The sequence below is a fragment of the Acipenser ruthenus genome, chromosome 18 (genome assembly GCF_902713425.1).
Source record: "Acipenser ruthenus chromosome 18, fAciRut3.2 maternal haplotype, whole genome shotgun sequence".
Taxonomy (NCBI): Eukaryota; Metazoa; Chordata; class Actinopteri; order Acipenseriformes; family Acipenseridae; genus Acipenser; species Acipenser ruthenus.
In genome coordinates, this window is record NC_081206.1 from 15,506,781 (window position 1) to 15,528,873 (window position 22,093).

The 22,093-nt window shown below is 41.1% G+C and overlaps 1 protein-coding gene across 2 annotated transcripts in view; it reads right to left on the reverse strand.

The window, feature by feature from the left end:
• LOC117420611 (phosphofurin acidic cluster sorting protein 2-like) overlaps window positions 1–22,093 on the reverse strand; it is a 78,016-nt gene that overhangs the window by 54,980 nt on the left and 943 nt on the right. The window lies entirely within an intron of this gene.

The window sequence follows — 22,093 nt, forward strand, 5'->3', positions numbered from 1 at the left end:
GCTCTTCAGTGCTGGCAGCCAATTACTCTAAAGACCCATCATCAGAGAACAGAACCCATTCACATATAGGTCACAATGACCTGGATTCTAATATTGCAATATGAGGAATGCCAGAGTCACCCTTAGAAACTGTTAACATAGTGTAGTATAACCAAAGTGCAATACAGCACAGTGAAAGAACAGTAAAGCATAGGCAAGCACTGTAAAGCACAGGGAGGTGTTTTGTAAAGCATATTTAAAGCCATAACTGCATAGGATAAGTATAGAACACACAAAATGACCATGCAAATGTAATGTGGTAAACTTTTAGAAGGCCATCATTTCACACAACTTGTTCAACACAGCTCTGCAGCACCATTAGACTGTGCTTGAAGTTCATCTCCTCATTACTGGAGTATAAGTGTGTCATTCAGGCAGGAATCGTTACATCAATAGCTGTGCTCCATGCTCCTGTTCCTCTCCACACAGATCAATGGGGTGACTGATGCACACTGCAGATTAAGCTGCCTGATCAATCGTCAAGCTGCCTCTTTTTGCACCTGCTGTCCGAAAGATCCCACGTCAGCTGCTCTGCTTTCATCAGCTGGCCAGCGACACGACCTTTAACAAGCATCTGCAGGTGTCATTACACCTCTCCACCACCAGATGAACTGAACATCACGTGAACCCGGACTGCAATGTCATTGACTGTTCAGGCTAATCCAGTACGAAGTATCTGACTAAAAACAGACAAGCCAGAATAAAATGGATCAGTGATATAAAGGCATTTATAATTACAGACAGATCCTTCAGTATTCCTGTAGCAACCTGCTTTCCCTGCAACTCCATATTAACTTTGCTTCATTACAATGAGACGTAATCAAAATAACTAATTCTCTCTCCTGCACAAACGTTCGCTGTGCCAGATTAAACACACACAGTGAAAACCACAGTAAATTAAAACAGTGCATGCAAAACACGACATACCAGAGAAGCAGTCTCCCCCACAGTGCTGTACCACACAGTGCTGTGCCTGTGCCTTTCATTCACACAGGGAGTCTCAGTACTGCTAGGACATGGGTTTGAGTTATCAAAAACACATTCTTAAATACAGTTAAAAGACAGATCCAATGAGAGCTGATTAAACTGAAATATTGTTGCATCGCTCGGAATGAGTTCAGGAATAGCAGTCGGATACTGCTTCAGATTTTCACATGGTTTTTTTTTTTATTGACTCCTTCAGCTGACTGAAGTTCACTTTGTCTTTTTTTGCTTCTCTTGTAGTTTCAGTAAGGAATCAAATTTCTAAGGCGACCAGACAATTCCCCTACAGGCTCTGACCTTCAGCGTAGTCTTGAAGCAGGGAGATTAACCTTTCCTACAGTGTGTTAGAGACAGTAGGAAGTTATGGTTATAAAAACTGTAATCTAATTCTTCACATGTCTCAGTATTACTTGAATAAACCTGTATTAAAATCGCAGAGGCTCCAAGACTGAGGGGCTCAATCAAATTTGAAATGAAAAAGTTCCCTGCAAACTGAAGAGAGGCTACAGGCAGCTCCGTCTCCTGTACCGCTCACCGGAACTCCAAGACAAACTGCAGGTTCCAGCAACAGCTCAGGGCACTACAGGCTATACAAAGAAAAATCAATACAACTCAATATTTAATCAAGCACTCCGAACCATTTCAAGCATCATAAAAATGTAAGGGAACAAAAACAAAGCATCCCCGGGGGCATCGTGTAAAAGCAATAACAAATCAAACAGCTTGTAAACAGGAAGTAAAATGAATGTCTGAAAAAAATCATTGCATCATTGACATAGCCGGAGGTGAAAACAGTGTGGCTGGGAAACGACACTCCCAGAACTGAACTGAATCCTGGACGCCCTGTGGTTTCAGAGTCTCTGTCGTTCAGATGTCTGAACGGATTGGATCCAGAACTGATAATCCAATGATCAAGAACATTGGTAACTCCACCCCAGTCATTGCCCTGTGTTGTCAATCTGAATGCCACCCCACCATTGCAACTCACCAGCTCAGGAGCACTGAAGAGCAACAGACAGCCTCTGTCCTGCTATCAGCCAATCTCAACTCAACGTGTCCAAGCAGTGGGTGTTACTGAGCTACTGAACCCTGGAGATGTGTCCACCTGGCCTGACCAGCAGGGGTCCTTACATCCTAATGAGGCAAACCAACCCCAAGCAATGTTGCTCCCTTACCAGAGACCAACGATGACAGCTAAGATCAGCAACATGACCAGGAAGCAAGGCAACACGCCGAGCCTCATTAGGAGCTTGTTTAAATGACTTTGTTGCATTAATGTTTAGATGTTTCTATGAAAGCTTGCTGGATTGATTTGAAAATGAGTCTTTCTAATGACAGGGGAAGCAGACAAGGGCAATTCCAGATGATCACACAGCACTGGTGCTTCCCTATTAGTAGATTTAAGGTTTGCCATGCTAACCCTTCTACAAGATAGTCTGTGAGAGAAAAGCTCACAAATAAACAGATCAGAACTGACATTAACAACGCAAGACCGACATCCCTTTTGGAATTAACACAGAACTTCAAAAACTTTTACCTTTGTTAGGGAAAACTTTTAATAAAAAGTCGGGTAAGCATTTCAAGCAGTGCCTCCCTGTGTGTAATGCTCAGGGTCTGGCACATGGCTAATGAATTAAAATCCCTTGATCATCAGCCCCAATGTGCTGATGCAGTGAATAAACACTACCAGACTGATCAATAATCTCAGACCTACCAGTATCCAGTCACAGTGAAATCTCTGTTGCAAGGCTTAGAGACTTTTATCTGTATATATTTCTATGCAGCATCACTGGGATAATTATTTAAAAAAAAAAAACAAACACCTGAAGACTTCATTGTGTGAACCTCTTACTAAATAAAATTACTGGTAAACAAACATTTAAACAAGTATGACAGTAACATGGAGCAATCGGTATATAAAATTAAAAAATAATAAAAAAAAAGCAGATCACCATGATGTAAAACATAAGCCTGGCACACTGTATGAACACGCACAGACAGACAGAATAATTTAAACAAATGAACTGTTCAAACCGAGGCTGTAAATCAGGTTAAACGTTTTAACCATTTGTGCAAACGGCCATTTACTGTTACACTGAAACGCACACATTTGTATTTATAGTACTTATTTTACAGGGACTTTCATACACATCTCTCAATCACAGTGGTTTGTCATGCATCGAGATCCTATAAATGAAGAAACATTTTGTACAAACGGGACGGTCACATCAAGATCCTCTGTTTAGGATTTGTATTCTTGTGAATGTTTTAAACCTTCCCACTTAGTCAAATGTATGTGATGATTGTGCCTGTATAACCAGCGGAGAAGCAGAGCCAATGCAATGAACCAGAGCCAATGCAATGCTCTCTGTGGAATTCATAGTGAACACCAGCAACTTGGCACAGCCAGGACTCAAACCAACACTCACCTGACTGCGTGACTCACCCTGCACACCCCCAGGCAGTGCCTTCCCTGTGTGGAAATGATTTAACTCCCCACAAATCCAGACTGCATACGGGACGAGAGACTTATCCGGTCCGATTAGTGCTGTCCTGGCTGCCCGACAGAAGTTTATTTTTATATAGAAGTCTGCCTCCAGCTGAAATGAGTTTCACTGTGCTGTCTTACCCAGGAAGCAGAAATAGAAAGTGATGAAACCCTTTTTAAAAAGATGTGAAACCAACTGTGCCGCTTACAGAAATAAACTAATAGAAAGTGACCATTCCATTACGCCAATGCAATTCAAACCCATTGAAATGAGCACATGTACAAAAACTAATGGATGGAGAGAGAGAAAAAGTTCAAAACAATAAGAGCTTGTGAGAATGTCCCTTACTGTTTTCATTTAACTCTTGAACAGGATATGTGACCCCATCTACATGTTTTTAATATTGACTCTCTCACCTGTTTAATACGTACATGTTTTTAATGCAGGAGTTTCCTGGATGTGGTGTTGGTGATATTTAAAGCACATGCGCATGAGAAATAGGAGTTATGAGTTTGTAAAAGGAAAATCTCTATACAAAACAATCACAGTTCCGGAGGGGACAGAAACTACAGCTGCACACCCCTCATTTTCCAAACCCCATCACTTCACAAACATAGTTTTTTGGAGTCTTTTCAGAAGCAGGTCACAAAGGGACAGTAGTTAGAAAGCCTGGTAAATAATGCTCTGAGCACAAACAACACTAGAGAATGACAGATAATACACATCACATTAATACAGGGAAGAGTTGAAATGTCGCAGTTTCACAGACAGGACTGCGTAAGGTAGCCATAGATTACTGCTCATCTGGGTCTGTGAAACCAACCAAATAAAGTGTCATTTTAAATCATATTCTGTAACAAAATCAAACAGCATTTTTCCATTTTATTTCTTAATAGGTCATGGAACAAACAACACAGCTGCCCTGTAATTTCCATGTTCTCTGCATCGCTCTGTCCTTTTCCAGTTAATTTAATCAAAAGTGTTCCAGTTTAACATTTAAATTGGGTTCAGAATGATTTCATCACTGCCTCGGAGGCCTGTCGCCATGACGATCATATGAAAACTCCCTATACTGTCTTAAATGAGTCACTACCAAGGGTTAAAAGCAGCTTCTTCCCTCTCATTAGCAAATAAAAAACTTTTTCCCAAGAGCTTTATTGTTTTGCTCTTTTCCAGAATGAATGACTCCTGTGTTTTCAACCGCAACACAAAGTTTAGCGGCAGTGCTTCTTGGGCTCCCCTCCCCTCCTGCATCCCAAACACTGGATAATAACTCGCTCAAGACAAGGGGCAGAGATGGGGATTTTACCTCTGGGTGACAGCAGCCAAACATGACATTTTACTATGGAAGCTGTTTCACCAGCTCTGACCAACAGCACATAACTGTCTATTGCACACCTTGTCTGCTGTGTATTGATCCCAAGTAGGATCTTTAAACAATATCATCTTTTAGAATTTCTCACATGTCATAACACTAAACAACATTAACTTTTTTAAAGGTGTCCTTTGATATACCCGTGTCCACAGTGCAAAAGCACTCCTCATTTGAAAGGCATGCTCAATTTATATACTCATAAGAACACACTCCAGATCCTTTTCTGTAAAATATACGAGAAGCCTTTGAGACATTCAGGAGATGCTGGGGTAGTGAAGACACACAGTGAATTTTGAGAGAGTTGCTGAAACTAAGCTGCACACTATCTCTGTGTTACAGGGTGGAGTTTCATTGCTGAGCACACGCTCTGAAAGCCGGTGTGTTGAGCACAGTACAGGAGAAACGGGAACAGAGCTGGTTACCTCGGGCGCTTGTTCCGCATGGCTCCGGTCTCAGATCTGAAGCAACTCCCTCCTTTGGAACAGCAACGATTCCACACGGATGTAGAATTTCATAAGAGAATGTCACCGGCTTACAAACTATTCCCATTTGCACAGGAATTAAAAGAATAATCTAGCAGACTCACTAATCCACAGCAGTGGGGCCAGACCCGGCTCAGATCAGCGATTTGTTTGTGGTCCTGATCAGAATCTGTACCGTAATAAAAATGTTCTTTTGTTTTTGATTTTTTGTATGCTTCTATAAAATCATTACTAACCCCTTTGAATAAAATAAACAGAGACAGCATGTCTTCCACAAGATCACATAATGATTGAAGAGGTTTAGCTGCTATAGCTGCCATCCTCATGCATTTCATTACCAAAGCAGCATGGTTCAGTCTTGCACTACCACGGTTCAGATTAGCAAGTGTTGATTGGAAATTCATTGATCTGCAGGATAAGGAATCGAGTTGCAGTTTCAGAGAATAATCACTTTGTACTTTTTTGTAATACGCACATTGAATACATTCACTGATATAGATGTGTATATTTTCACTGTATTTCATATGCAATGCATATTTAGTTTAGCAAATGTGTGTGCTCAATGAATGTTAAATTACTCACGTGCACATGTAATTGACCAATTAAATGGGATTTATAGTTGCATCATTTTGGATTTAGGAGACAAATAGCAGCTTTGTTGTACTTATTGTTCTGATACACAATGGGCTCTGTGGCAGGGCTATGGATGTGCACATGTCATTCTGTATATAGTGTGTGTGTGTTTACAGCTAAAGTTTCATGGATTTTGAATTGCAGTTTGGCAGGGATGGGGTTAATGTGCAGAATGAATCGATTCGTTGTCCATTAGCCCTGGCCTGTACAAGAGAGGAGCTGGGAGATCCTGGGTGAGTTGGGTTAGAGAAATAATAATAATAATAATAATAATAATAATCTATTTTAAATAGCACCTTTCATGTACAAGCATCACAAAGCACTGCACAGTTCAATAAGAGACACAACAGACATTACAATTAAAACCTTAGGAAATGCAAACAAATAAAAGTATCAGGGTCTCAGCCCTTGATCACCCCAGGAAGAGCGTTCCACAAGACTGATCCGCAATCCTGGTGCAGAAGTGCAGAATGCTCCGTCACTCATTGAACACAGCCTTGTTTTTGGAATAATTAAAAGACCAGAGTCCATTGACCGCAAATTCCGTGACGGAATATAGTTGTGCACCAAATCTTTTAAATAGCATGAAGCCGGTCCTTTTAGGGCCTTATAGGTCACAGCAGAAAATCGATCCTAGACTTGACAGGCAGCCAATACGAGGATGCCACATCAGGAGTTACATGTTCACAGGATTTAGATTTTGTTAAAACTCAAGCAGATGAATTCTGAACATACTGCAGCCTGTTGAGAACACTCTTAGAGAGACACCAGCAAGCAGAGCATTGCAGTGATCAAGTCTAAAAAAGACAAAGGCATGTACTAACTTCTGAGCATCAGACAAAGACAGTACAGAATGGAATCGGGCAAAGCTACGTAGATGGAAAAAGGACACCCTGGTGACATTCTGCACATGGGACTCAAAGACTAGACTAGGGTCAAAAATAATGATTATTATTATTTATTTCTTAGCAGATGCCCTTATCCAGGGTGACTTACAATTGTTACAAGATATCACATTATTTTTACATACAATTACATTATTTTTTACAAATTATTTTTACATACAATTACCCATTTATACAGTTGGGTTTTTACCGGAGCAATCTAGGTAAAGTACCTTGCTCAAGGGTACAGCAGCAGTGTCCCCCACCTGGGATTGAACCCACAACCCTCCAGTCAAGAGTCCAGAGCCCTAACCACTACTCCACCCTACCAAGATTTCTCATTTCAGAGCTATATCTAATCTCAAGCCATCAATAACTGTGCTAAAGTTGTTAAGTTTACACAATTGATGCGGACAGCCAATTATCATTACCTCAGTCTTATCTCTATCCAACTGCAAAAAGGTCTGTTGCATCCATAGTTTAATTTCTGTCAAGAAACGTGTAAGTGCAGAGACCGTGAAATCAGCGTCAGGTTTACTGCAGATAAATTTGATTATCGTCAGCATAACAATGAAAATTGACGCAATGACAATGAAATCTCTGGCCATGTGGTAGCATATAAATGCTAAATAACAGGCCCCAGTATAGAGCCCTGAGGGACACCCTGAGGTAGTACTGGACTCGAAACCTCCCCTTGTCACAAATTGCTTTCTGTCAGACAGATAGGGTCTGAAATTTTTGAAAATCTGAGGTTTGCAGTTCAGAAATCCAGTTTGCTGTTCCTGACACTTTTTTTCAGCAGTTATAAAGAGGGTTACGTATTACCGGTACAAAATCAAACAGGTTGTGTTATTTTGGGTTTTATAGAGAGCCACACCTCAGGTATGCTCTCTACCTGTACATTAACACACAGCACTTTGAGCGGCCAGCCTTGGCAGCACTCAGACCTTAAACTGTTCCAACAGCTATCTGCCCGCACGCTGCTTTTCTCTGCCTGATATCCATACATTCTGGAACACGAACAGTCCTTTTTTTCAACCGAATGCATTTCAAGCACTGTTTGTTATTTTGACATTGGTATACAAACCTGGGGATGTGTACGGCCGCTTCTCCATTCATTTCTAGAAATATGTATTTAAAATCTGAACAGGTTTTTGAATCCTGCAAAAAGGAGATGCTTAGTAAGACTGGGGTCATGTCAGTTGGAATTGTTTGCCTCCCCAGGTTTTTATTTTGTATTTCTGTTTTGTAATGTTTGATTTTATGTAAAAATAGGTAAACATAGACTGAATGGCCTTGTCCTGCTACATGTCCACAGAGACATGTCCCAAGAAGAAGCGTTACATCGTTTCGATAGATCAGGCCATCGGAGGATTGGCAAACTGTATTTAAAGTAAAGCCTTCTGAATCAGTGTTTTTAATCGTGGCATCATACAGTCCGATCAGTCTTACCAGTCCCAGCAGTGGCAGCACCAGTCCCAGAAGCAGCAGCACCAGTGTTACCAGTCACAGCAGTAGGAGAACCAGTCCCAGCAGTGTCAGCACCAGTCTTCCCAGTCCCAGTTGTAGCATCAGCGTCACCAGTCTCAGCATTAACTTCAGTAGCAGTGAACCAAACACATGTCTCTCAATGAAGGCATAAACCCAGCTACTATTCATATTTATAAGTTATATTCTTCTTGTCCTTTTTTTCACATATTTCTAACAGTGTGAATAGAGTCATTTTAGGTTGGTGGTGTTTTTGCTGGGAGATTTGTTTAAAAAAAATATGTGTCATGAAATTTCAAACCTCATCCAAGGTGGGTCACTGGGTAAAAAGAGTTATCGCTTTGCAGTTTGCATTAATAGTCTCCAGGCTTCATGAACAGGATATGTAGGGTTTTTTTAGACAAAGATTTGATTTTTGCCTCAGTAAAAATCTATTCCTAGCTACGCCCCTGTTTGAAATGTCAAGGATTTTGACAAGTACGGGGTATATTTGGGGTGATTTTGAATTCGCAGCTGTAGTGGGGCATGCGTGTTACCGACGGACTGCAGTGGGCAGAAGTTTGTAAGGGAGGCCACATTCAGCAGAGTCTATTCCCTGTTTTCATTTACTTTGACTGAATGTCACAGCCTGAACACACAAAACACCAGCAGCTGCCAACAGCAGTGATAAAACACCACAAGCTGGTACAGAAATTGCTTTAAAAAGCAAACATTCGCAAACAGCTTTTCTGGCTCATTTACCTAAAACAGAGTTGCTAAACTATTCAGGAATCAAAAAGAGTTTGTTTTGTTAAAGTATCCTTTTCAGAATGTAATCTTGGCAAGCTGTACCTCCCCTCCTAAACGAAACCAAGAATTATCTTGAAGATTCTTCTCAGTCCCTTATCAGTGTCTGTGCGGTCTGTGTGTGGACTTTGAGATATGTAGATTATTATTATTTTTTATTAATATTAGTTGTTTATTTAGCAGACGCCTTTATCCAAGGCGACTTACAGAGACTAGGGTGTGTGAACTATGCATCAACTGCAGAGTCACTTACAACATCTCACCCGAAAGACGGAGCACAAGGAGGTTAAGTGACTTGCTCAGGGAGTCAGTAGCTGAGCTGGGATTTGAACCGGGGACCTCCTGGTTACAAGCCCTTTTCTTTAACCACCGGACCACACAGCCTCCTATAGGCAGCTTGTGGTCATTCCAGCTATATCAGACTGCTGGAGCTCAAGCTTCTCTCTCTCATTGAACACAAATTTACCAGGTCTGTTCCAGCTTACTAAGACGTCTAGAATTCATTTGTGGCGTTGTCAGTTTTCGTGATAAATGAATGTTTGAAGACATTAAGAAAGACCTCTAGTCGAAACATTTGTCACTGAACTTGTTAAGTTTCTTTCAGTATTTATGAATGAAGCACTACTGAGTGTTCAGTGTTGCCCCTTTAAAAAGCACTCTTGTTAATTTGAAACACACGTTTGCTATCTATATAGAGATGGAAGTGCACCACTGGTAAGGCTGATGGAATTATTTAGTTACCTACCAACACTAATCGGAATGTTCCTGCACTATTGCCGTGTCTAATGAATCTCACACGAAGTGGGTAATGCTCAAACTGCTATGCACTGGGAGTGCTGAACAAGGATGTAGTAACATACACTCCCCTGGCCCGGCTGTCAGTACAAAACCACTGTCCACACATCCAGAGGGGTCTCATCATCGTGTACAAATCTACTCGAAGGTACCAATCACAATTGTCCTAACCAAGGTTTTAAATTCACCACTAGAAGCACACTCCTGGAAGTGCTCATGCAGCAGTGTGTAGTTTTAGCTCTGGGTTTCTCTGTTTGCAGGGTTGTTTTGTATTGTGTGATGAAGCAGCGTTCTGTTTCAGGTGTTGTGTGTGGCTCTGCTCTGGGGTGCTGTCATGTGATATGGACTCGGTTTCAGGTGTGTGTGGCTCTGCTCTGGGGTGCTGTCATGTGACATGGACTCTGATGTTTCAGGTGTTGTGTGTGGCTCTGCTCTGGGGTGCTGTCATGTTATAATGACTCCGTTGTTTCAGGTGCTGTGTGTGGCTCTGCAGAGTTCTCTTTATTTCATGGTTATATTAGGAGTTGATCTTGCAGGGTTCTCTTTATTTCATGGTTATATTAGGAGTTGATCTTGCAGGGTTCTCTATTTCATGGTTATATTAGGAGTTGATCTTGCAGTTCTCTCTATTTCATGGTTATATTAGGAGTTGATCTTGCAGGGTTCTCTTTATTTCATGGTTATATTAGGAGTTGATCTTGCAGGGTTCTCTTTATTTCATGGTTATATTAGGAGTTGATCTTGCAGAGTTCTCTTTATTTCATGGTTATATTAGGAGTTGATCTTGCAGGGTTCTCTTTATTTCATGGTTATATTAGGAGTTGATCTTGCAGGGTTCTCTTTATTTCATGGTTATATTAGGAGTTGATCTTGCAGTTCTCTCTATTTCATGGTTATATTAGGAGTTGATCTTGCAGTTCTCTCTATTTCATGGTTATATTAGGAGTTGATCTTGCAGGGTTCTCTATTTCATGGTTATATTAGGAGTTGATCTTGCAGGGTTCTCTTTATTTCATGGTTATATTAGGAGTTGATCTTGCAGTTCTCTCTATTTCATGGTTATATTAGGAGTTGATCTTGCAGGGTTCTCTTTATTTTATGGTTATATTAGGAGTTGATCTTGCAGGGTTCTCTTTATTTCATGGTTATATTAGGAGTTGATCTTGCAGAGTTCTCTTTATTTCATGGTTATATTAGGAGTTGATCTTGCAGGGTTCTCTTTATTTCATGGTTATATTAGGAGTTGATCTTGCAGGGTTCTCTTTATTTCATGGTTATATTAGGAGTTGATCTTGCAGTTCTCTCTATTTCATGGTTATATTAGGAGTTGATCTTGCAGTTCTCTCTATTTCATGGTTATATTAGGAGTTGATCTTGCAGGGTTCTCTATTTCATGGTTATATTAGGAGTTGATCTTGCAGGGTTCTCTTTATTTCATGGTTATATTAGGAGTTGATCTTGCAGTTCTCTCTATTTCATGGTTATATTAGGAGTTGATCTTGCAGTTCTCTCTATTTCATGGTTATATTAGGGGTTGATCTTGCAGGGTTCTCTATTTCATGGTTATATTAGGGGTTGATCTTGCAGGGTTCTCTATTTCATGGTTATATTAGGAGTTGATCTTGCAGGGTTCTCTTTATTTCATGGTTATATTAGGGGTTGATCTTGCAGGGTTCTCTTTATTTCATGGTTATATTAGGGGTTGATCTTGCAGGGTTCTCTATTTCATGGTTATATTAGGAGTTGATCTTGCAGAGTTCTCTATTTCATGGTTATATTAGGGGTGGGGCAGGGGTGTGATCTAGCAGAGCTATCCTCGTTGTTTGAAGTTGTTTGTTAGGAAGCTGACGCTGCAGAAAGGTCTGGTATTAAAAGGTAGAACGAACAGTACCACAGGCTTTACTGCTGAGAGCGTTGCTTCAGTATCTCACTGGAGCGTTCTGCTAATCTGATCATTAGTCTCACCCACCACACCTGAGAGAGCTTCCCTGCCCAGAAGGGTATTCTGATGCGATAGAGGAGTTCATTGCTGGATTGATCTGGTTTAATATTTAGGGAAAAGAGAAATACCAGAATTGTATTACTTGTATGTAGTGTTGAAGCTGAAATGCTTTTTTGCTCTTAATTGTTTGGTTCTTATTATTAGCGTCCTTTTGTGTATAAATATTTAAATAAAAATCAATGCATTTTGTTAAGAGTGGCAATTAATTGAACAATTAACAGTAATTAACTCAACCAGTGAAGCAAAATGCAATTGCCAGCAAGGAAGCTCTCATGTGAGAATGAATGTGAGAATGAATACATTAAGCAAATAAATAGATGAATGCAACAGACACAAGTATAATTCAAATCAATCAGTCATAGCTGCCCTACCCAACACACACACACACACAGACACACACACACACAGGCAGTGCCAGCATGGACGAGGTTAAACAGACTGTGGCTTCAGGGGCTGTGAAAACAAAGTGCCTTCTTCCTACTGCACATTCTCTCAGCACAAACACTCCCTGCAGCCAAACAAAGGACGACTGTCTCCTGGGATAAATGTGATATCTCAGCACTTCAACCACCACCAACAGGCACAAATATGACAACCGACTGGAGGCAGCCGCTTTGAAAAATATTAAAGAAAGAAGCCAGATCAACTGAATGTGCATGCGTGCGTGTGTCCATCTGTAGCAGGGCGCTAGTCAGCCCTGCTGATTACAAGTTTATTTGTTTATTTTTAGAACGGGGTTCTTCCCTCCGCCCCTGTGCTGTGTTATTTTAAGCTGCAGGCTTTTTATAACAGGTGACCATCTCCCGATTAGCAACAAATTCAATCACCTAATTAATTTGGGAGATGGCCACCTTCTGCACGAGTTTTAAAATACCATGTGGATGGGGTTTCCCATCCACGTTACTAAACAGTATATAAAACAAAACACGGCTACGCCGACAAATAAATAAAATAACACGGCCGTTCGCCGTCGTATAATAATAAATAACAAAACAACAATAACAATAACAATAATAATAATAATAACAATACAAAACAAATACAAAATAACACAGCACAGGGGCGGAGGGAAGAACCCCGTTCTAAAAATAAACAAATAAACTTGTAATCAGCAGGGCTGACTAGCGCCCTGCTACACCATCTCTGTCTGCTCCTCCATCAAATCCCAAAGGAGCACCGCTCCCATTGTCCTCAGACACACACTCCGGGAGAGACAGCGAGGCCGAGCTACAGAATGACAGCCAGGAGAACAAGACATCCTACTCCAGTGAGTTAGCAGGACTCAGACCTGGACTCATTCCCAGTCCTGTTTGTTTGAACTATAATCAGAATGACATTTTCTGCTACCGATAAATGGCTGAAAACGATCCTAAGAATATAAATGTACTATTTCCACAGTATCCTATGGATTTATATCATTTACAAATGCACCTTTCATTTTTGGCACAACTAATAAGTAATTGTGCCCATTTAAGTGATGGTAATTGGCTGCATGACTGACTGAAATGTGATTGTTACTACTGATGTGATTACTACTGAGTGTGATGATCAGGGGTTTGTTAACAGTGACACCCATTACAGTCTGACTGGGATCTTCAGTGTGGTATTTATGTGGGTCTGACTGTCCCAACCCAACAACTATCTTCCATACGGCATGTGTAACTAGGGAAGATATATGGTTTTCCCCCACGTGGTTTGGCTTGATCACTCTAGCAGCTGAAGGCCCTCAGACAGGCGAGGCTCCCTGTATGACAGCCTTCTTGTAATGAGTCTGACCATTGCAGGCTCAGACTGCTGTCACATTACAGGGATGGAAATAAGACTCCTATTGCACAACGCTTTTACCCACTCCAGGTTTTAATATGTGCTTGATTAGCCACAGTATACAGGTGACAAGCTCAGGTGTGTCTTATCAAACTCATATTAAAATGGGCATCTTATTCCCATCCCTGCATTAGTAACACATTTCAAGTAGCTGGTTATAAAACAGTGCGAGTGGACTGACTAATCACCGCAAACGATTTGGTGCCAGCAATGTGAGCAATCAGGCTCCTGCTCATTTTCAGACTAACACCGTATCCACACTCCCAAGACACTGCGCAACCATCACCCGCTGATACACCTGGACTGCCTTTCACAATCATGTTTTCAAACTGTGACGATTGGGCAATATTTAGGTAGTGTCAATATGGTATTGGAGAACAGTACTGTATTCCCGCTGCAACACTCTGCCCCTAGTGGATGTAGGAAGTACAGCATTAGCATTTCTTTCATCCGCCAGTTTCATGCTCACACTGTGGTGTGCCAGCTGGACGTGGACAGTAGACATGTATTAGTGAGATCACAGGGGTGATTCTAACTTCTGAGTTTTAAAAAGTTCCCAAGATGTGGTGAATGAAACAGAAAACACGAACCAATGGCAAATCTAAACAAGACGACCAATACATTCGATGTGGATGATTCCTCTGGTATTTCACACCCATCCAAAGATCCTCTACTGATGTTTGTGCAGCATTGTATTTTAATGTTTGACTATAACATGTCTGCAGCTTTCCTTGTGAACAGCAAACTAAACTGTAAATACAGTTTATTAAATAGAGCTATTCATTTTTCTTGTACACTACCCACGATGGAACCCGAGTGAGAGAATCACACCATACAGCTGTGTAGTGAGTATGAGGCAAAGATCTCAAAGCGTTAGGTCTTTATGACCAGGAATACAGAACGTCACATGTCAAAGTGAAGGGTGGCATCAGGGTTTGAAGTTGTCTGCTGAAATGCTTTTTGAGATATTAGTAGGGGAAGTGGCAGCAGATGTGCAAACTCATACAAGCTGCCTTAAGGCCTAATTACTTATGACACATGCAACAGTGTTTTCAAAGTTGCCAGAACTTGTCCTTCCTCATTCCAATACTGCTATCCCCTCTGTGATGTCACTGAAAATCAACAGCAATGTGATTCTGTCATTGCTTCACGCATCTTAACAGCAGTGTGATTCTGTCGTTGCTTCACGCATCTTAACAGCAGTGTGATTCTGTCGTTGCTTCACGCATCTTAACAGCAGTGTGATTCTGTCGTTGCTTCACGCATCTTAACAGCAATGTGATTCTGTCATTGCTTCACGCATCTTAACAGCAATGTGATTCTGTCATTGCTTCACGCATCTTAACAGCAGTGTGATTCTGTCGTTGCTTCACGCATCTTAACAGCAATGTGATTCTGTCGTTGCTTCACGCATCTTAACAGCAGTGTGATTCTGTCGTTGCTTCACGCATCTTAACAGCAATGTGATTCTGTCGTTGCTTCACGCATCTTAACAGCAATGTGATTCTGTCGTTGCTTCACGCATCTTAACAGCAGTGTGATTCTGTCGTTGCTTCACGCATCTTAACAGCAGTGTGATTCTGTCGTTGCTTCACGCATCTTAACAGCAGTGTGATTCTGTCATTGCTTCACGCATCTTATCTGGTATAATGCAGATAGTTTTTGTAAGGAGGTGGCCTTTTGTAAACACTTCAAAAGCACTTTCCCAGGTCACACAATAAAAACAGAGAACTCAGTATCGGAGACATGGCGCTCAGGATTACTCAGAATGGCTCACTGCAAGCACCACTGGAAGTGCAGTCTTTGAAAGGGATCTGACTGTAGAAAGTGCACTTTGGAAGTAGGGCAAACCTGGTTGTCAAAACATGTAATCAAAAAGAAGAAAATGACTGAACAGATGCGGTCTGCTAATCCCTTTACCCGAGAAGACCTCTCACTACAAGCCTCCTATACTGTACATACCTCACAGCATTCCCAAGCACTCCGCAGGATGCAGTGCATTCACACAAACCAGCCCCCTGAGCACAACGACAGCACTGTAACAAGACGCAATGCACTCTTTACTGTGGGTCTAGGACGTTGGAAGATCTTAACACAGCCGTCCATACCAAAATAAATGCAAGGATTATGTTAGGATCAAGACCATAACATGCAAGGACTGTGCAAGTATGACACAAGGATAAGGAATGATGTCATGCATACCTCTCACAGCATGTGCTCACTCCTTGAAGCCATTTCTTTCTAAATTTAAATCTGTCAAATTCCTTGTGCATCATCCAACCTAAATTCGCCTTTAATGTCTGGCTTGATCTTTGCACGGCCCTTGTGTTTATCTTAACGTTTAGTAATATATTTATGAAGCGTCCTAACAGATCAATAATGTGAATTTCAAATGTAGACAATGGATGTAGTTCATAGAGTCGAAATGAAAAAACTCATATAATCTCTCTATTTACACTATGTATTATTACATGAATAGTAGCTATAAACGTATATTGTCCGTGCAAAAAAAACCAAAAAAAACTGTGCACTACGACTTTCTCTGTCTATTTTAAAGTCCATGTCATATAAAACAAAACATCGGCTGAAAGTGCAATCAAATAAATTGCATCTTGGTGACATTTCATTAATAAACTTTGCTCTTGTGGTTTATCATGTCACAAAACCCCTTGATGAAATTCATTTTCAACACAAAGACCACCTTTTAATAGTAAAACAGCTGAAAGCAAAAAAAAACAAAAAAAACTAAATAATTAATAACGATCGCTTCATTGTTGGGCTGGGATAACACTATTCTGAAAAGCAGGCTCCAAACTAGAGATGGAATTGCTCCAAATAAATGTGAAGAACGTGTTCCCCTGTGGTTCGTAGTAGCTCCTGCGTGCGTACGTGCATGCATGTGAGTTTGTGCACCATTTCAATTTGAACGTCGCTGAAGTCACTTGACCCAATTTGCCCAGGCGCATGGAGCCAGTCTGTTAGAGAAGACGGATCTGACGGATCGGATCTTCACTGCATAATACATTCAGACTCCCAGGGGAATCGCGGAGCTACCCCACAGTAAGCCAGGCAGGCGGCTCCTGCACTGAAGCACGCACGGAGGACTGCAAGGACCTCATCAGCCCCCTGTGTGCAATGCTCTCAGACACACCACTTCTTAATGGCCTTCCCCCGCATCCAACAGCACCACTGGGCAGAAGGAGCAGCTGTGTGCAGCAAGTAGGTTTTCTGGGGCACTAGGTGAAACACCTCCGTGGAAGCCCTCGCCTCTCATCGTGCATAAACCATCCAGGGGATTCAGGAGCGCATCTGAGACAGTGATGGAGCCTCAAGTGTGAGACTCCACAGTTCAGGTGAACCAAATAAGATGTGAGAAAAGGAATGAACAGACCAATCGGATTGGCTAGGAACATTCTGAGGATGTGTACTATATTAGAGATTGCATTACAGCACAGCCCGACACCAAAATAACAAAGCTGTATCAGCTGTACTGAGTCATGCCATTGTAAAAGAGTCTTTACAAGAATAATCATCTTCAATCACAGGACAATACCTGGCTTTTAAAACCAGAGCTCACTGCGATTGGGCTGTTGTCTGAAAATGTACCTTTTGTTACATTACAGAAGTCATCAATGGCAGGACCACTGGCAAGACTTTTAAGACTGCAAACGTGTGTGCATTATTAGGTTAGCCCCATCATCATCTGGGCTTATCCATCAGCATTCAATCTCGTCTCGTTTCCAGTATCAAACTGGGGCTGCAGCCAGTTCCTTCTGCAATCCAATCTGCAACTGGACAAAAGTCAAAGATCACCTGTATGGGTCACTTTTTTGGTATGATTGCTATTTATTAATTATTTCAACCTCCAATATTTCCCCCAACATATATTTTTTTCTTGCAGCAGGAGATTTAAAGCCCGCTGCTCACATCCAGTACACTGTACAGTTATTAGGTAACATCCACTATCAGCATGACTTGGACAGACAACACTCCTAACCATGGCTGAGGAGTCCCAATGGAAATCCATTTGATCTGAATCTGCTGCTGATGAAAATCTACAAGCCTGATTTCAAAGTGCTTTCCAGTCAGTGCCAGTGGCAGGTGGAAACGGGCCACAGTAAGCATATCATTTTCACAAAGTGGCCTCTAACCTTGGGTACAGTGCCACTCGAAATCAGGTACAACACACTGCATCAGCACAGGCAAACGAAATCGAACAAAGAAACACTAAATACTAAGAAGAGGCTTGCAAAGGTCCTTTTTAACTTTTTGATATGTATTGTTGCAGTAAGACATTAAGCTTTGAAATTCACAACAAAAACTCCCCCATACAAAGAACAGGTCAGAACTTCCATTGACCACCACAAGGTGCTGGTAATTGAGACTATCCGAGTCCTGACTGGCAATATATCCCCTTTGATCACTGTGTATATTATACTCTGTTAAGTTTCCTCTATATGCTTTACTTTATAATGCAAATAAGTGTTGGCAAGGCAACATCTCGTACATCTTTAAATTCACATACAGTTTTAAAAAAAATGATTTCAATTTACAAATGGGACAGAAGGGGATATTATTGTTTATTATCCTTTAAATCAGTTTAAAAATGATGAATGCATTTAATAAATCACAACGCTCTTCATGCAGGGATTTGATTGTAAATTCTTTGTTTCTGCTTTACTACAATTCCAGAGGATTTAAAAAGAGATGTGAATAATGAATTATTCAGTTGTTCTTATGCTTCCACTATAATATGCAATATGAATAATTCAATATTTTAAAAAAAGCAAAATATATTTTTTTTTTTTACATCGAGACCTTGATAAATGAGGCCTCTGCTGTTCTTAAAGATAAGTGAATAATAAGTAGCTGAACATGTTGTGCACGAGTGAGAAGTACACAGTGTGTGAAAACTGCAAGGTGTAAATACTGGCTGCGTAATCAATTTACAGAAATGAGGTAGACTGCTCCATTCATGCAGCCCTGCTATTTTACAGCAGACATTATTGAATTAGGCAGACTGCTCCATTCATGCAGCCCTGCTATTTTAAAGCAGACGTTATTCCCGTTGATGGCTGTGGGCAGCTGATGAGATCTGAAGGTGATAAAGTCACTGTCCAGACTAATTCTCCACAGAGGCTACGGGGTTAACCAGCTTTTTAAAAACGGTCAGGCAATCATCCAGACGATGCATAACCGCATCTTCTGGTTGAGTTTCGACCGCTTTTTGTCATCAATTTCGCCCAGTCAAACATAAGAAAATACAGTAGTTTATATTGCACAGCAGAGGAATTCGGTTGGGCTGTGCTGCCTATATTAACCTGCGTTTTAATGTTTATTTCAAATACGATTTATAAACTGCTGCATCACATGATTTCAAGTGACATGACATCAGACCACTGGAGCGAGTCTGAACCACAACACGACCAGAAGCAGCAGCAACTCTTAAGACTCATTGCATAGCAGTTTCACCCATTCCAGGTTTTAATGTGTTGGATTCATTTTTGTTGTACAATACCAACAATCACAGTTAACCTTGAATCACAGAATACAGCTGTGTACCGAATATGAAGCCACTATCTCAAAGCGTTAGGTCCTTATCAGGACACAAAAGGTCCCATGACCCCAACATGGCAGCCATTTTTGGTTCGGGGTCAGAATGAAGGGTAGCATTAGATGCTGCCCAAAGAGTTTCCACAACACAGCAAACTTGCCAGCATCAATTGTTTGTGAAATATTAGCAGGAGTATGTGCATTGGTTTGCAAACTCATATATGCTTCCGGGAATGCAAAAATATTATGCAAATTCAGAGGGTACGAAGCATTTCTTGACGATGTTTTCATCAGAAGGGAACTTAATGATTCATGTATTCATATTGGCGTGATGTTTAAAAACGTAAACGGAGGATTGTGGTTTACTGCACTTCAAACAGCAGTAACCTGTCACTGGGCTGCTCATCCTAAACAAGCACTCTCTCCAGTGTGGGGGTTTTATAAGCAGGTTCGTGATTTTTCCCCCTTTGTGCTGGCCTGAAAGGCGCTATATAAAGCCTTGTTATATGGTATTGAGTTGCCTTGGCAGTCACCATAGCACAAACACATTTGTTGTGATTCTGCATATTGCAAATGAGTACCCTCTGGGGCTCCAGTACATCTTCTGGGACATCAATATGCATTAATATATTTAAAAGATGAATCAGCTTGTGTCCAGGGAAGATCACAGGAGGTAAAGCTTCATTTCACGTTTCATTCCATATCCAACAAGACAATCACAGAATTGTAGAAAACAGCATGAACCAGGATTGGGGTCAATTCCTGACTTTCAATTCCAATTCCAGTTCCTTCATGCTTTCATTTGAAGGCAATTTAACTAACAGTGAGACGTTGTTTCAGTAATGTGCTGCCACTGTGAGAAGCTCATTTTAACAGAATGCGGCTAATTGCAATGTTGATGAACGACGTGTTGGAATTGATTAAAAGGGAATGGGCATTGGAAATGGAACTGGGAATGGACACTGGTTATGAACTGGCTGAAACAATGAGCATTTAGAGATAGCAAAACATTTAGCAAGCGGGGGAGAACCGACACCCCCAAAACACCAGAGAGAGACAGCGAGAGAGATTAGAAGCTGTATGAACATCTGAAGCTGTGTCACATTTAGTGCTGTGCACTTGCATGAATGTGCAGAGGAAACTCAACGATGCTCAACTAAGCATGTGCACTTACCAGTGATTAGATTGTTTAAGAAGCAGCTCCACTGAAAATTGCAATGCAAGTGTCCAATTTAAGCTTCAACTACCCCCCGCTCCCCCCAGTGAAGAGAGTTCTTGGGGAGCTGGCTGGGTATGTGATTGCTGGAATTCCTGTCACAACCAACAGCCTGGGATTTGCTTCAGTGGCTCAACGAGTGATCTGATATCCTATTGACCTGTATTACACAGCTGACATGCATGGAGGACTCTTCACAGTATAATTGAGTGTCATTACACAGGAGGATGATGTTGCTGCTGCAGGTCGCAGCACAGGCATTGATCTCATGTTAAGCGGTCATCTATATTAGACTTCCAGTTCTGCTGGTTTGCATGCTCACCAATGCTTTATATCCCTCCATTTCCATGCAAGATATGTTTTTTGTCAAATACATGCAAAAGACTTGTCATGCAATGTGTTGTACCCCCAATTGTACAGTGGTGGCTTTTAAGATCCTTTTTAAGAGTCTATTTTTTTTTATTTATTTTTTTAAATAAACACCTGCATACAAATAACGTTTAAGACAAAAATCCAAGAAATCTGCATGCGGTATTGGGGATTTGGAATAATAATCTTGATCTGCAAAGGGACCGGTTGTATTTAAATGGCAGTGTTATTTATATCTGTGATCTGGATCAATGGGACAGAGCCAAAGTTTGTAGAGGATGCAGCAAGGGTCACGCATGGGGAGTCTAAGTAAATACAGAGCCCTTGGCGTACATACAGCGTTATATTTACTGACACCTTGAAGGGAGTCATCTGCTCTAGCCAGCCAGTATAGATCATGGATAGAAATAGGACTCCCATTGCACTGCAGTTTGATCCATTCCTGATTTCAGTGTGTGCTGAGTAAGACACACCTGAGCTTGTTACCTGCACACTGGGGCTAATCAAGCTGGTGGCAAAACCTGGAAACTGCTGTGTCTTGTTTCCATCCTTGTAGTTAAGATCTTAATACAGTGTGCATAAAAGCGACTTGAAACTCTGAACAACCACTATAGTCTCAAGTTTATACATAAAACGGAGCACGGGGTTTTGTCTCGCCCAGAAATGTCCGACTTCGCGTTGCTTCCATTCTCCAGTGCATGCAAGTGCTGCTGTAGCACTATCATAAATTCAAAAACAAAACATCTCGACTTCCAAGTTAGCTCCAGACTTCACAAGAGACGACGGGGGCAGGTTTATAGCATTACACGACTTCACAAAACACAACAACATCATTCAGCACTGGCAGCACATACACCCAGACCTGAGATTTAAAAAGAAACTCAAAAGCGCATTTTCAGTTTCATATTTTGCAGTGCCAAGCTTTATTACATGCAAAACACAAACTTCCGAAATCAAAACATAAATGAATGATGACAACGGTACTGCTGGAATGCCAGTATTTACTGTAATGCGTAAGTCCTAAGATCAAACAATGCAATCCGGTTACTGTATGTATTTAAATAACCGCACTGCTCTGAGCAAACCCCACGCTGTTCCTAAGAAACCATGTTTTACAGTACCTGGACTCATTGCTGTCAGCAGGTGTAAAGTTAGTGCTTTTCACTGGACAGCA